The sequence below is a fragment of the Elephas maximus genome, chromosome 4, assembly GCF_024166365.1.
Source record: "Elephas maximus indicus isolate mEleMax1 chromosome 4, mEleMax1 primary haplotype, whole genome shotgun sequence".
Taxonomy (NCBI): domain Eukaryota; kingdom Metazoa; phylum Chordata; class Mammalia; order Proboscidea; family Elephantidae; genus Elephas; species Elephas maximus.
Genome location: NC_064822.1, coordinates 193,487,144 through 193,501,246, shown reverse-complemented (window position 1 = coordinate 193,501,246; position 14,103 = coordinate 193,487,144).

The window sequence follows — 14,103 nt, the reverse complement described above, 5'->3', positions numbered from 1 at the left end:
GCTTTGGGCCCAGAACTGCACACACTTGTGCACAGAGGTCAGGGACATGCACTCATGCAAAGGGGTCAAGAACTAGAGGGCCAGGGCCTAGCCCCAAAGCTGCACGCACTAGTGCAAAAAAGTCAGGGACTAGAGGGCCAGGGATTGGCCTCAACACTGGGTTCACCACCTGCCATGTTGGGTGAGGACATCCCCTTTCCGAACTTCAGATTTATCGATTTCAAACTGAATGATCAGCCTGCATGATAAGAACACAGAAAATAGTTCCTGAATTGTTTCACCTCTAGAAAGAATCAAGTTGTGCAGAAGGCAAGAGGTGTAGAGGGGTAATGGGCTTTCCCGAAACTACTGTATGTTGCCTAGAATCAGGAATACCCAAATGATTGAACTCTTTTCACTCCCAAGATGTGGGAGCCTACCTAAGCCGGGTTGGGGCTCAAATTTACAAACACTGAAGCAGTAATTTCTGAACATAAATATGCATTTTCTTTTGCACAATTGGTTTTAGATAGAGAGCCATTTGGGTCTCAACCTGTTGTTTCCCATTATCTGATGGGCTAAATTACCACTTAATTTGTAGAGTTAAGGAGGTCCATATCTAATTCCCATGTATGTGGTTATAAATGACCAAACAAAACGAGGTCATTTTTTCAATTTGGTTGGTTGACATTTTGTGTTTGTCTGATTATCTATTGTCTTTTTTTTTTTTTTAAATGGTGGGTATTTGTGTGGTAATTCTGAAGAAATTGACAGCATTATATTAAATTAGGTGTCTCTCTAGGAGTTATCATTTAATAAACATTCATGTGCATGCTAGAATGTGAGGTGTTGAACAATGATGGATAGGGCATGGTGCCTGTCTTCTTGGAACTCACAGCTTGTATATGCCATGTGGGAAACAGGTGCATATGAACCTACTTTGGCTCAAAATGGCAGCCCAATGAGTTCTCCTTGAATTTGGGAAGTTTTCCAAAGGCCTTTCTTTCCATTACATGGAACTGTCTTGCTGGAGTTGAGATGAGTAAGAGGTGGGTTTGAAGAGGCCAAGTGGGCTGTTTGTGTAGGATTTTGAGTGCTGGGCCAACAAGTGTCAGCCTCATGTTATGAGGCATGGGAGCCATTTTGTTTTTGAGGAAGGGAGTACCACAAGTTGAGTTGCATGGAGTATGTGACCCTTGTTCTTGGATACTTCTGTTGAGAGCCTTCTGGAGGCAGGCAATGGGCTCAAAGAACCTTCGGGAGCCCTGTCTGACCTCTGGGGTTGTGACTTAAGTCAGAGCTCTGTGAGTTTACTTGTATTGTCTTTGTTCGGTGTTGCTGTTACGTGGGATGGGAATGCAGACTGATAGGATGGTCTGGATTTCCCTGAGTCCAGACCTGATTCTAGATGCCCCGGTGGCTCAAAAGCTAAGCACTTGGTTGCTAACCGAATGGATGGCAGCTGGAACTCACCAGTGGCTCAGTGGGAGAAAGATCTGCTGATATGCTCCGATAAAAATTACAGCCTAAAATACCCTATGGGACAGTTCTGCTCTGTTACATGAGGTTGCTATGAGTCAGAATCAACCCGACGATATCCAACAACAACAGTCTTGATTCAGGGCATGGGATTTCTTCTCAAATTCCAAAGATGCTGTCCCCACACCAAGATAAGGGCTCTGCTCACAGTGGGTGGAGCCTCCTGGCCCACTCAGTCTCCCACTTTAAGCCCCCTTGGAACAAGGCAAAGTATAAATAAATAAACACATAAAAAGCAAAACGAAATCTAGAGCCTATGTTTAGCGATGTAACAAAGTTTAAATCCAAGATCTGTCTGAGGAGTTACTAAACTTTTTTTTCAGTGATTTATTTTCTGATTTTCGCAAAGAAATCACCCACAACAGTATTAGCACCTCATAAAAGCCACAGACACAAAAATGCAATCTTTATTATAACACATAACCATTTTACTTCCTACCAGATGAGGATTCACGGAAGAAATTGTTATTGTCTGGTCATTTTTACATTCAAATAAACTGCAAATCAGTCTCTCAGGACAGCTTGTCCTGTCTTGAAGCATTTAACTCGTTCTTCCAGGAATAAACAAGCCAACTGTGCTTGGGAACATTTGGAAGTGCTCCCTCTCACATGGCTGCAGGGCAGCAGCCTGATGTCCTCTCTCTCTGCCATCTCCTCTGTGCCAGGCTGACATCAGGGCTGGAATTGGCAGCCAAGGCTGGAGGCCCAGGGCTTGGAGTCAGAACTCAGGATGGGAGGTGACAGAAGAAGCCCAGGCAAGCTCCTTTTTTCACTTCTCCATCTCATGCTTCTGACTGTGATGGGACCGTGAGACCTAAGTCAGGTGACCCAGGAGCTCCAGAATAGCTCTGCTGGAGTGGTCAGCCAGCACCTCCTGGGGAGCTGGGGGCTTTGCTGTGCCTTGCAGAATGCTTAGGCAGAGGAGGGGCGGAAAGAAAGGGGGGCAAACCAAGCAGGAAGAGCTGTGTTGTAAAGGTGGGGGAGTCAGATACTCAGAGTGGTATTGGGCCCCATGACAAACAGCACACGGGCGGCAGATTGAGACCATTCTAATAATGATACCATCTATCGCTGACACCATGTCAGGTATGTTGTTGTTAGCTGTTGTTATGGATTGAATTGTGTTCCCCCAACAATAAAAATAAATAAATAAATTCTAACCCCTTTACCTGTGGTTATAATCACATTTGGGAATGGGTTTTCTTTTTTATGTTAATGAGGCAGTATTCAGTATTCATGTAGGGTGTGTCTTAAGGCAATCTCTTTTGCGATATAAAGGAGGAGGTTAAGGAGCAGAGATAGGGGAAGATAGATGCTGCATGGAGATCCCCAAGAAATCAAGGAGTGGGGAACTTTCTCCAGCACTCAGAGAGAAAGAGAGAGAGAAAAAAAAAAAAACTTCCCTTAGAGCCTGAGCCCTGAATTCAGGCTTCCAGCCTCCTAAACTGTGAGAAAATAAATTTCTGTTAAAGTAGCCCACTTATGGTATTTCCGTTACAGCTGCACTAGATAACGAAGACAGCTGTACTCGAATCATCTACCACAGATGTACAAGAGATGAAGGCATTGCCTAGTCTTGCACCATCTTCATGATCTTTAATATGTTTGATTCTATTGTTGTGGCCACGGTGTATTTTGAGTGCATTTCAACCTAGGGGCTCATCTTCCAGCACTATGTCAGATAGGGTTCTGTTGTGACCCATAGGGGTTTCATCGGCTGATTTTTGGCAATAGATTGTCAGGTCTTTCCTCCTAGTCTTTCTTACCCTAGAAGCTCTGCTGAAACCTGTTCACCATGGCTGACTTTGCTGGTATTTGAAATTTTAGCATCACAGCAACACACAAATTGCCACAGTAGGACAAACTGGCCATGTGTAGTACACAGTAGTTCACGTTCTTCAAACCGTCAAGCCTCTCAACATCCATATGAGGTGGGTACCATTGCTATCCCTGTCTTACTGAAGGGAAGAGTGAAGTACAGAGAGGTTAGGCAACATGCCCAGGGGCCCCAGAGACTCAGAGCAGAGCAGGATTGGAGCCCAGGTGGTCTGAGTACCTTTCCAGAGATCTCTATGATAAGGTGTGGTGGGACGTGTAGCTGGAACAGAACAGAGACTTTTAGCACTCTCTCATCCAGCCTACACACCTCAGGGAAGCCCTCTGCCAGTCTGTCTTTGCCCCCGCGTGGTCCCTCTCATTTGGTGTTATCATCTCAACCCTGGACTCCCAATTAAAAACAAGAACTCTCTTTTGGCTCTTGCCCGCCCTCACTGTGCCCCTGCGTTCCCAATCCAATTATCACCCAATTCTGCCACTGTGCCCAAAGTCCACCACACCCCCTCCATCCCAACTGCCCTGACCTGGCCTCCTGGTCCTTCCTGTTATCCCTGGTGGTACAGATGATGGTCTTCGAGGGGCAACTGCCCTGACCTGGCCTCATGGTCCTTCCTGTTATCCCTGGTGGTACAGATGATGGTCTTCGAGGGGCAGAGCACCCCCAGCCTGTCCCCACCAACCCACGGTGGATACAGGAAGGGATGGACAACGAACCTGGTTTGTGGTATTACTGTGTTACTGCAGTTGATGGTTGCCGTTGAGTTGGCTCTGACTCGTCGCAACCTGATTTATAACATAACAAAACATTGCCTGATCCTGCGCCATCTTCATGATCACTGGTGTGTTTGTACCCATTTTTGCGGCTGTCATATCAATCCATTTCAGTGAGAGTTTCCCTCATTTTGTTTGACCCTCTACTTTACCAACCATGATGTCTTTTTCCAACAATGGTTTTTCCTTATGATGTGTTGGAAGTAAGCAAGACAAATTCTCTCCATCCTTGCTTCTAAGGAGCATAATGGTTGTATTTCTTCTAAGACTAATTTGTTCGTTCTTCTGGTAGCCCATGATATATTTGATGTTCTTCACCAACACCACAATTCAAAGGCATGGATTCATCTTCTCTCTTCCTTTTTCATTGTCCAGCTTTCACATGCATATGGGGCTATTGGAAACACCATGGCTTGGGTCAGGTGCACTTTAGTCATCAAAGTGATATCTTTGTTTTTTATTCTAACAGGTAGGGCAAGTTCTTTTCATGTCTTTTGGTTTCTACTCTCCTCCAACTGTGGTTGGCCCTGTCCTGGATAGAGGGTTCAGGGAGGGGGCTACTGGGTCCAGGACAAGGCTCTGAGATCTTCATGACCTCTTGGAAATGATGATATACCCCCAAATCTTCCTGAACCCCTCCCCTTCACCCCTCTTTCTACCGTGGGGATGGCAAACAACACAACATGTTCACAGTGAAAAACATTTTGTCTTTGGACTCTTAAGAGAAATTGCTCTTTTGGAAAATTGTGATGAAATATCTTTCGTGTTGAGTTCCTCCAGGGGCTATGGGAAGAGGTCAGTCCAGAAAGGTAATGCCTGACTGGATTGCCCGCTACCATAGATGTCTGGCTACCCAGGTCCCAGAGCAGCTGTCCTGCATGAGGACCAGAGTGGACCTATTGATGCTGGGCTTCCCATCCCCAGAGAGGCATCTGTGGCGATCAGCTCTGGGCTGAGAAGCTGAGCTAAGCCCACAGCAGAGAGGAGGAACAAAGAAGGAATTCTCTTCTGCTGTGAATGGAGTGTGGATATGGGTTGGGGTAACCCTGCTTCATGAGGTCCCCAGAAGTGTGGGCAGGTGACCATAAAAATGTAAAGAAACTCAAAAAACAAGTGAAGAGGTGATTAAAAACTTTGCTAATCATATCATAGAAAAGGCTTAAATCCCTAATTTTACTATGTTGAGTATACTTAAGCAACCTTTCTGTGTCTAAGTCAATTACTAAAAAAAGACATCATGGTTGGTAGAGGGTCAGCAAAAATATGGGAAACTGTCCATGAGATGGATCTACACAGTAGCTGCAACAATGGGTTCCAATGTTCCAACACTGTGAAGATGGCACAGGACCAGCCAATGTTTGGTTCTGTTACGTATAAGGTCACCATGAGTTGGAACCTATTCGATGGCAACAACTATACCTGTTCCCTTGTCTGTAAAATGGCACTAATAAGAGACTCTATCTCAAAGGATCATTGTGAAATTTAAGCAATGTAATGTATACAAAGCACCTTGAAAATCTCCTGGCCCATGGTCCAAAAAAAAAACCAAACCCACTGCAGTCAAGTCAATTCCAACTCATAGTAACCCTATAGGACATAGGAGAACTGTCCCATAGAGTTTCCAAGGAGCTCCTGGTGGATTTGAACTGCTGACCTTTTGGTTAGCAGCCATAGCTCTTAACCACTATACCACCAGAGTCCATGGTAAACCCACAATAAATGCTAGTTATATTATTATCATTAAAACTGCTGTTATTATTTCCCGTTTTATGAAGAACAACTATAATTCAATAAGAAAACAATAAAAAGCCTCTACAGTGCAGTAGAGAATTGGGCAAAAATTATAAACAGACTGTTGTTAGGTGCCGTGAAGTTGGTTCTGAATCACAGGGACCCTATGTATAACAGAACGAAACAGTGCCTGGTCCTGTGCCATTCTCACAATTGTTGCTATGCTTGATTTTGAGCCCCTTGTTGCAGCCAGTGTGTCAGTCCATCTCATTGAGGGTCTTCCTCTTTTTGGAGGCCCTCTACTTAACCAAGCATGATGTCCTTCACCAGGGACTGGTGGCTCCTGATAACGTGTCCAAAGTACATGAGAGATTAACAGATTACAGTAAAGGAAATGCAATCAGCTCTTGAACAGATGAGTCGTTGGGCATTACCCTGGTAAGGGAAATGCAAATCAAACCACATGGCGACATCATTGTTCACCTATCACACTTGGCAACAATCGCTAAGTTTAGTAACTCCCTGTGCTGGCAAAAAGATGGAAAACAGGGATGCTTCCACAATTCTGCAGGTGGTAGGAATTGGCACAGCCTCCTTGTAAGACCCCTGGCAAGGGCTGTGATGACTGCAAATGTGGAGAACCCATGATACAGCAATTCTGCTTGCAGACATCTATAACAGGGGTTTACTAGCCTGTGTGGGAATTAATGTGTGGAAAATGATGTTCATTACAGTGTCATGAAATCATCTAAGTGCCCATCTGGAATGTTTCCTGAACACCTTTTCAAATGCTTACTGACCATTTGTATCTCTTTTTTTGTGACATGTCCAAGTCTTTTGCCCATTTAAAATATTGGATTGTTTATCTTTTTATTTCAGTGAAACCTGTGAAAGCTGGAACTCGACGGGATTGCTTTGTTCTTCCGGGCCTCATGAGTTTTCTGCCTTTGATAGGGGGCCACCTTATCACTTTTCTATTGCTTGTTTTAGTGGAAAATATTTGAGTTTTTCTTCTCTGACGAATTTCTGCCTTATACAGGTTACAGCTTTTACAGGTTTTCCTGTGTTCATATACAGTTTTTTAAAATATATATTTTGGACATTTCTTTTGTCAGATGATTGCATTACAAATATTTTCTGTGGTCTCCTTTTTCTAGCAAAAGTTTTTTTTTTTTTTTAATTTTGATCAAGTCCAATTTATAATTTGTTGTTCTTGTATGAGTGTTTCTTAAGATTGGTGCTTTCTGTGTCCTGACTAAGAAATCTTTGTCTACCCTGAAGTCATCAAAATCTTCTTCTGTGTTGGCTTCTGGGACCTTTACAACTTTAAGGTTGATGTTTAGGTCTATGATTCATCTCAAATTAATCTTCATTTACTACATGAGGTAAGGGTTGAAGATTTTTTTGTTCCCCATATGGATGTCCAGTTGTTCCAGCACCATTTTTTAAAAAGACTTTCCCCACTGAATTGTCTCAGCAGCTTTGTCAAAAATCAATTGACAGAATATATGTGTGTCTACTTCTGCTCTCTATTCTGTTCCATTGATCTATTGGTCTCTACTTGAGACTATACGCATTGTAGCTTTATATTAAGTTTGAAATAAGGTAGTATGAATCCTGAAAGTTTGCTCTTTTTCAATACTGCATTGGCTGTGCTAGGTTCTGTATATGTCCGTGTATATTTTGGTATCAACCTGTCAATTTATAAAACAACAAAAACTGGGGCATTCTATTGGGGTTGCTTTGAATCTATAGATCAATTAGGGGAAAAAGTCATCTCAATAATATTTGTTAATTTTTATAGATACATGATTGTTACAGATTATTAATTTAATTCAGACATATGATACTCTGTATTTTGATTCTCATGAAATTGATGGTGGCCTGTTTTATGGCCCTGCATACGGCCTGTCTTGGGGAATGTATCCCGTATGAAAACAAAGTATGGTCTGCTGTTGTTAAGTGTATGTTCTATGAATATCAACTAGGTCAAGGTGGTTAATTGTGTTTTTCAAATCTTCTGTGTCTTCACTGCTTTTTTTTTTTTTTTTTAGTCTTGTTCTTCTATCAATTGCTCAGAAAGGGATATTACAGTCTCCAGCTATTATTATGGAGTTGACTATTTTTCCCTTTACTTCTGTCAATTTTTGCTTCATTTATTTTGAAGCTCTATTATTAGGAGCCCTGGTGGCACTGTGGTTAAAGAGCTGGGCTGCTAACCAAAAGGTCAGTGTTTCCAATTCACCAGCTGCTCCACTGGAGAAAGATGTGGCAGCCTGCTTCTGCAAAGATTTACAGCCTTGGAGACCCTATGGAGCAGTTCTTCTCTGTCCTCTGGGTTGCTATGAGTCAGAATCAACTTGACAGCAGTAGGTTTGGGTTTTTTTTTTTTTATCATTAGGGGCATACACATCAAGTTTCGTTTTGTGTTTTTTAACTTCCTGATAAATTTTTTTCCAGTTTCTGATATGAAATGACCCTGCTCATTTCTGTAATACTCTCTTTGAGTCTCCTGTGTTGGACATATCTCTCACTCTTCCCTGTCATATCTTTTTTCATTCTTCATCCTATCTGACTTTCCATAAGTATATACTTCCCAGAAGTATAACCTATTTATACTTCTCATTAAAATGTCTCTTTTCTAAACAGCGTATGTTGTTGCTGTTAGATGCTATCAAGTCAATTTTTACTCATAGTGACCTATGTGACAGAATAGAACTGCCTCAAAATGTTTTCATGGCTATAATTTTTATGAGAGCAGATCTCCAGGTCTTTTTCCTGTGGAGCTGTTGGTGGGTTTGAACTACCAGCCTTGCGGTTAGCAACCAAGCACTTAACCATCACACCATGAGGACTTCTTGACATACTTTTATAATCAGAGTATTTGATCCATTTACATTTAATATAATTATTATTTTCGGGTTTAAGTGTACCATCTTGCTATTTGTTTTCTATATTTCCCCTCTGGCCATTGTTATTTTGTTGTTCTTTCTTCCCTGTCTTCTTTTGGTTTAGTCAAGTATTTTTTAGTGTTCCATTCTATATCCTCAATTGAATTTTTTACCTATAACTTCTCCCTAACCCCATGGTTGTTTTAGAAATTACAATGCTTGTTCTTAATTTATTGTAGTCTGTCTTGAATTGGAGTCCCTGTGTAGTGCAAATAGTTAATACATCCCATTGCTCACTGGAAGGTTGGAGGTCGGAGTCCTCCCACAGGTACCTTGGAAGAAAGTTCTGGCAACCTAATTCCAAAAGATCACAGCCGTTAAAAACTCTATGGGCCACAGTTCTACTCTGACACACAAGGGGGCACCATGAGTTGGAATCAGCTCAACAGCAACTGCTCTATTTGTATTAACACCATGCCTTTCACACTCAACACAGAAGCCTCCATTCACTCTACCTTACTATTGTGCTCTCGTTGATAAATATTTTACGTCTACATATGGCATAAACATCAAAGTTGATGATTATTTTTGCTTGTAACATTCATTTCTTTAAAGAACTTAAGAAAAGATAGAAAAATAGTTTTTTATATTCATCCAGTTAAACATGGCTCTCACCCCAAGCTTTTCCCTTTGGTCTAGAGTCGAATCCCTCTAGTTCCTGCCAGCTTTTGGTGGCTCTCTAGTGCCTTCAAAGAGTTGTCTTTATAGTTTATCTAGAGTTTATAATTTTATCAACAGGGAAATTAGTCCAGTGTAAGCTACTTCACCATGACCAGAAGCCAGAAGTCATACAATCAGTTTCTATCCTAGTATGAATTGCCTTTAAATATTTGTATTTGTTTCTGGAGGTCTCTTAATTGCCATGCGTTTTTACATTTCTGATTCTGAGGGACATGTGAGCTAGTTTGAATAATTTAGCTAGAGCTCTTTTTCATAAGAGCTTTATTAAGATATAATTCACATAATAAAAACAAAACACCCTTTGAAGTATACAATCCAGTGGTTTTTAGTATAGTCACAGAGTCATGTAGCTATTGGCACTATCTAATTTTAGAAAATTTTCATGACCTCAAAAAGAAATTCTATACCCATTACCAGTCATTCCCTCTGACACCCATCCCCCCAGCTCCTGGCAACCACCAATCTACTTTTTGTTTCTATGGATTTACCTGTTCTGCACAATTCATGTAGATGGAACCATACAATACATAATCTTTTGTGTCTGGCTTCTTTCACTTGGCATAATGTTTTCAAGGTTCATCCCTGTTGTAGCATGTATCAGATCTCCATTCTTTCTTATGGCCAAATGACACTTCATTGTAGATAACTCAGTCAATCCAGGGAGCCTTACCAAGTCCACATGGTCACGTACCTTGTTGATGTCCTCTGGCCCAGCCTTTAACTGTAATAAAGCTGTCATTTTCAACTCTGTCTTCCGAACCACGAATCATTCTCCTGTCCGAATCACAATAAGGATGGGGATAAGAGAGGTATATTTTTTAGAGCTTTTCTCCCTAACATGAAGTACCATATTTTTTACGCAAATAACAAGAGAGTTATAGGGTTTTGTTTTGTTTTTTGCAGCCACACAACCCCCTTGTACAATATTTTCCTAGGTACACTATGTGTGTTATATGCATGGGTACGTTGCTTATGTGGAGGTGTTATCTGAGAAAAAATACAGTAATGATGACAAAGTGTTGTTGTTGTGTGCCATCAAGTCAATTCTGACTCAATAAAAAAAAAAAAATTTTTTTTTTTTTTTTTATAGTTATCAGTTAAATCTGAGTGGTAGATTTTGGGGTGTGTGTTCAGTTATTTACTGTGATTTTCTCTATGATTGAAATTTTTCCCTTTTTTTTTACAGAAATTATTTTAGGGGATCTGACTGAAAAGGAAAAAAAATGTAGGGAAATTAAGAAATATCCCATTCAATTGGTTACCATAATTTTAAATTTCTGTTCATATTTATGTATCTCCCTGAAGCTTGGAAAGGTAAAGAAATTCATCAGACTAGATGTGGTAAATTTATTCTGCAGAACAGTGAGAACAGTGCTAGTTTTCTTCCATTGGAAAATCAAAGTTAAGGTCATATTGATGCATTTGGGGCTTGGGTGGTAAGTGTCCTTTATCAAACTGTGTGTCACAAAACTGAGATAATTTGGTGCTGATCAACACAACCTAGGAAAGAAAGGATATTGATCTGTAGAACTGCCAATATTGTCTCCCTAAGAAGAAAGAAGAGCTGAGCTAATTATAAACAAACCTGTGCACTTCTCAAGTGAGCCGATGAACAATGGGTCCTCAGGCTCTGGAGCAGCAGCCATGGGAAGAAGAAGTAGTGAGGAGTGAGGCTTGCCTCTGCTGGGCACATGAATAGTTTGGGACCTGGCAACAGACACTGCTATAGTAGGGGCCACTTGACTTGCTCATGCTCCCTGGACCAATATCTGTGTGTACCACTCAGCCAAAAGCCAACAGAAATACAAACCCCAAAGGACAAGAGAGGAGGGAGTGGGCTGAGCAGGCCCAGCTCCTCCCCTTTGGTGTTAATACTCCCCCTGTACAGATGGTGTCAGGACCCAAGCAACCCAAGGGACCCAAGGGAAAGAGGCATCAGACCCCTAAGGATATTTTATCTTCAGGCCAGGGGTGGGAGAATTGAGGTGTGGGAAACTGGTGTACTTCTACATTTTTCTCCCCTCCCCAGAAAACCCTGGTGATACAGTGGTTAAGTGCTACGGCTGCTAACCAAAATGTTGGCAGTTCAAATCTATCAGGCGCTCCTTGGAAACTCTATAGGGTGGTTCTACTCTGTCCTATAGGGTCACTATGGGTCAGAATCGACTCAGTGGCAATGGGTTTGGTTTGGTTTTGGTTCATATGACCAATAAATAGGTTTTCCTTCCTTCCCTCCCTCCTTTCTTTTTCTCTCCTTCTTTCCTCCCTCCTCCATTCCTCCCTGCCTCCCCCCTTCTTCCCTTCCCTCCTTCTTTCCTCTCTCCTTCCCTGCCTCCCTCCTTGACTCCCTCCCTGCCTCCCTCCCTCCCTCTCTTTCTCCCTCTCTTCCTCCCTTCCTTCCTTCCTTCCTTCCTCCACAGTGGAATTAACTTTATTGTTGTTGTTAAAATGGGGGAGGATAACTTAAAATTAATTTTACAGTGTACCTCCAATCCGTCTTGTTGTTGTTAGCTGCCATTGAGTGGCCCCTAACTCAAGGCAACCCCATACACAATGGAACAAAATGTTGCCTAGTCCTGCGCCATCCTCAGGATTGGTTGTAGATCAGATTGTTTTGCTCCCTAAGATTTTCATTGGCTAACTTTTGGATATAGATGGTCAGGCCTTTCTTCCTAGTCTGTCTTAGCCTAGAAGCTCTGCTGAAAACCGTTCAACATCCTAACGACGCAGAAGCTGCTACTGACAGATGAGTGGTGGCTGCACATGAGGTGCACTGGCTGGAAATCAAAGTCGGGGCTCTGGTATGGAAGGCAAGAACTCTACCACTGAACCAGAGCTGTCCCTTTACTGCCAACACTAAGATACATAAATGTAATTTTCAGAGTTTTATTCTGAGATTTTTCATTTTAATTTGTTTTGTATACGGTGTGATATGAGAGTTCAGCTTTTTTTTTTTTTCTATCTAGATGACAAACTATCTTTTTTGCCCTGAACTTAAAGACTCCCTTGGTCATATATTAATTACTCAATGTATTGGGGATCTATGCGTCTTTTTCTACACCAGCTCAGATTTTTAGTATGTTCAAGGGCTCTGTAGCAGGTAGCTAGTATATGGAGTGTTTTCTCATTATTTTTGTCATAAATTCTCTTGGCTAAACTTGGACATTCATTGTGTCATATAAATTTTATGGTTGCTGTATTTCATTAAAAAAAAATTGGGGTTTTAAACATGTATCTGTTCATTCATTCAACCAAACAAGTGCATTCTATGTTCCAGATACTGTTCCAGGCAGTGGAGGTTAGGCAGGGAATGAAGCAGACAAGTCCTTGCCCTCAGGGAGCCTGTCTTGCTGAGTTGTTGTTGTTGTTAGGTGTCATTGGGTCAATTCCTACTCATAGCGACCCTATGTACAACAGAACACAGTTGGGGAGTGGAATAAGTAAAATACAAAGCATGTTAGAAAGCGAAACCCGATAAGGAGAAAAATAAAGCAGGGAAGAAGGATGTGAAATGATGGATTTGACCCTCCAGAGTTGCTATTCTAAGCCCTAAAGGACGTCCATAACTACTTACGTAGAAGAAACTTTATTGCAGTAACTGACCCAGCACTGCCTACCCTGAAGTGGCAATAACAAATCAAAGATAAATTCTTTAGCAGGGTTTTGTAGGGCCTGTAGAACTCAGCTGGTTTTCCAGTTTAGAATCTTGACCTATGTCAGGGATTGAATTATGTTCCCCCTCAAAATGTGTGTGTCAACTTGGTTAGGCCATGATTCCCAGTATTGTATGGTTATCCTCCATTTTGTGATTGTAATTTTATGTTTAAGAGGATTAGGGTGGGATTGTAACACTCTTACCAGGTCACATCACTGATCCAATGTAAAGGGAAGCTAGCAGAGAGTGGGGGCCTCATACCACCAAGGAAGCAGTGCCAGAAGCAGAGCGCACCCTTTGGACGTGGGGTCCCTGCCCAGGGAAGCTTCTAGTCTGGGGGAAGATTGATGAGAAGGCCAGCGCCTCGAATTTGAGCTTTTGGCGTACTTTACTGTAAAGAAATAAATTTCTCTTTGTTAAAACCATCCACTTGTGGTACTTCTATTACGCCAGCACTAGATAACTAAGACAACCTATTTAAAAATGGAAGCATGTGCCACCTCACAATGCCTGATCAGTTGCTGTTGAGTAGATACTGGCTCAGGATGACCCCACGTGTGTCAGAGTACAACTGTGCTCCGTAAGATTTCCAGTGGCTGATTTTTGGGAAGTGGATCACCAGGCCTTTCTTCTGAGGGACCTCTGAGTGGGTTTGAACCACCAACCTTTTGGTTAACACACTAGCTCTTAACTGTTTGCACCACCAAGAGCTCATCATATGCCTAAGAGGTCTACATAAGTCAAGGCATCTTTTCTCTGTTATGATAGTTTGGCAGTTATGATGTAGTTTGGTAGTTGTATGATGTTCTGGTCACTTCCATGGTAAGATTTGATGTAATGTGATCACCTCCATGATGGAATGTGCTGTGAGTAGCCAATCAGTTGAAAGGGAGTTTCCTTGGGAACGTGTCCTGTATCAAATGTAAGTGGACATTCTGGCAAGGCTAGGGGGCTTTTTCT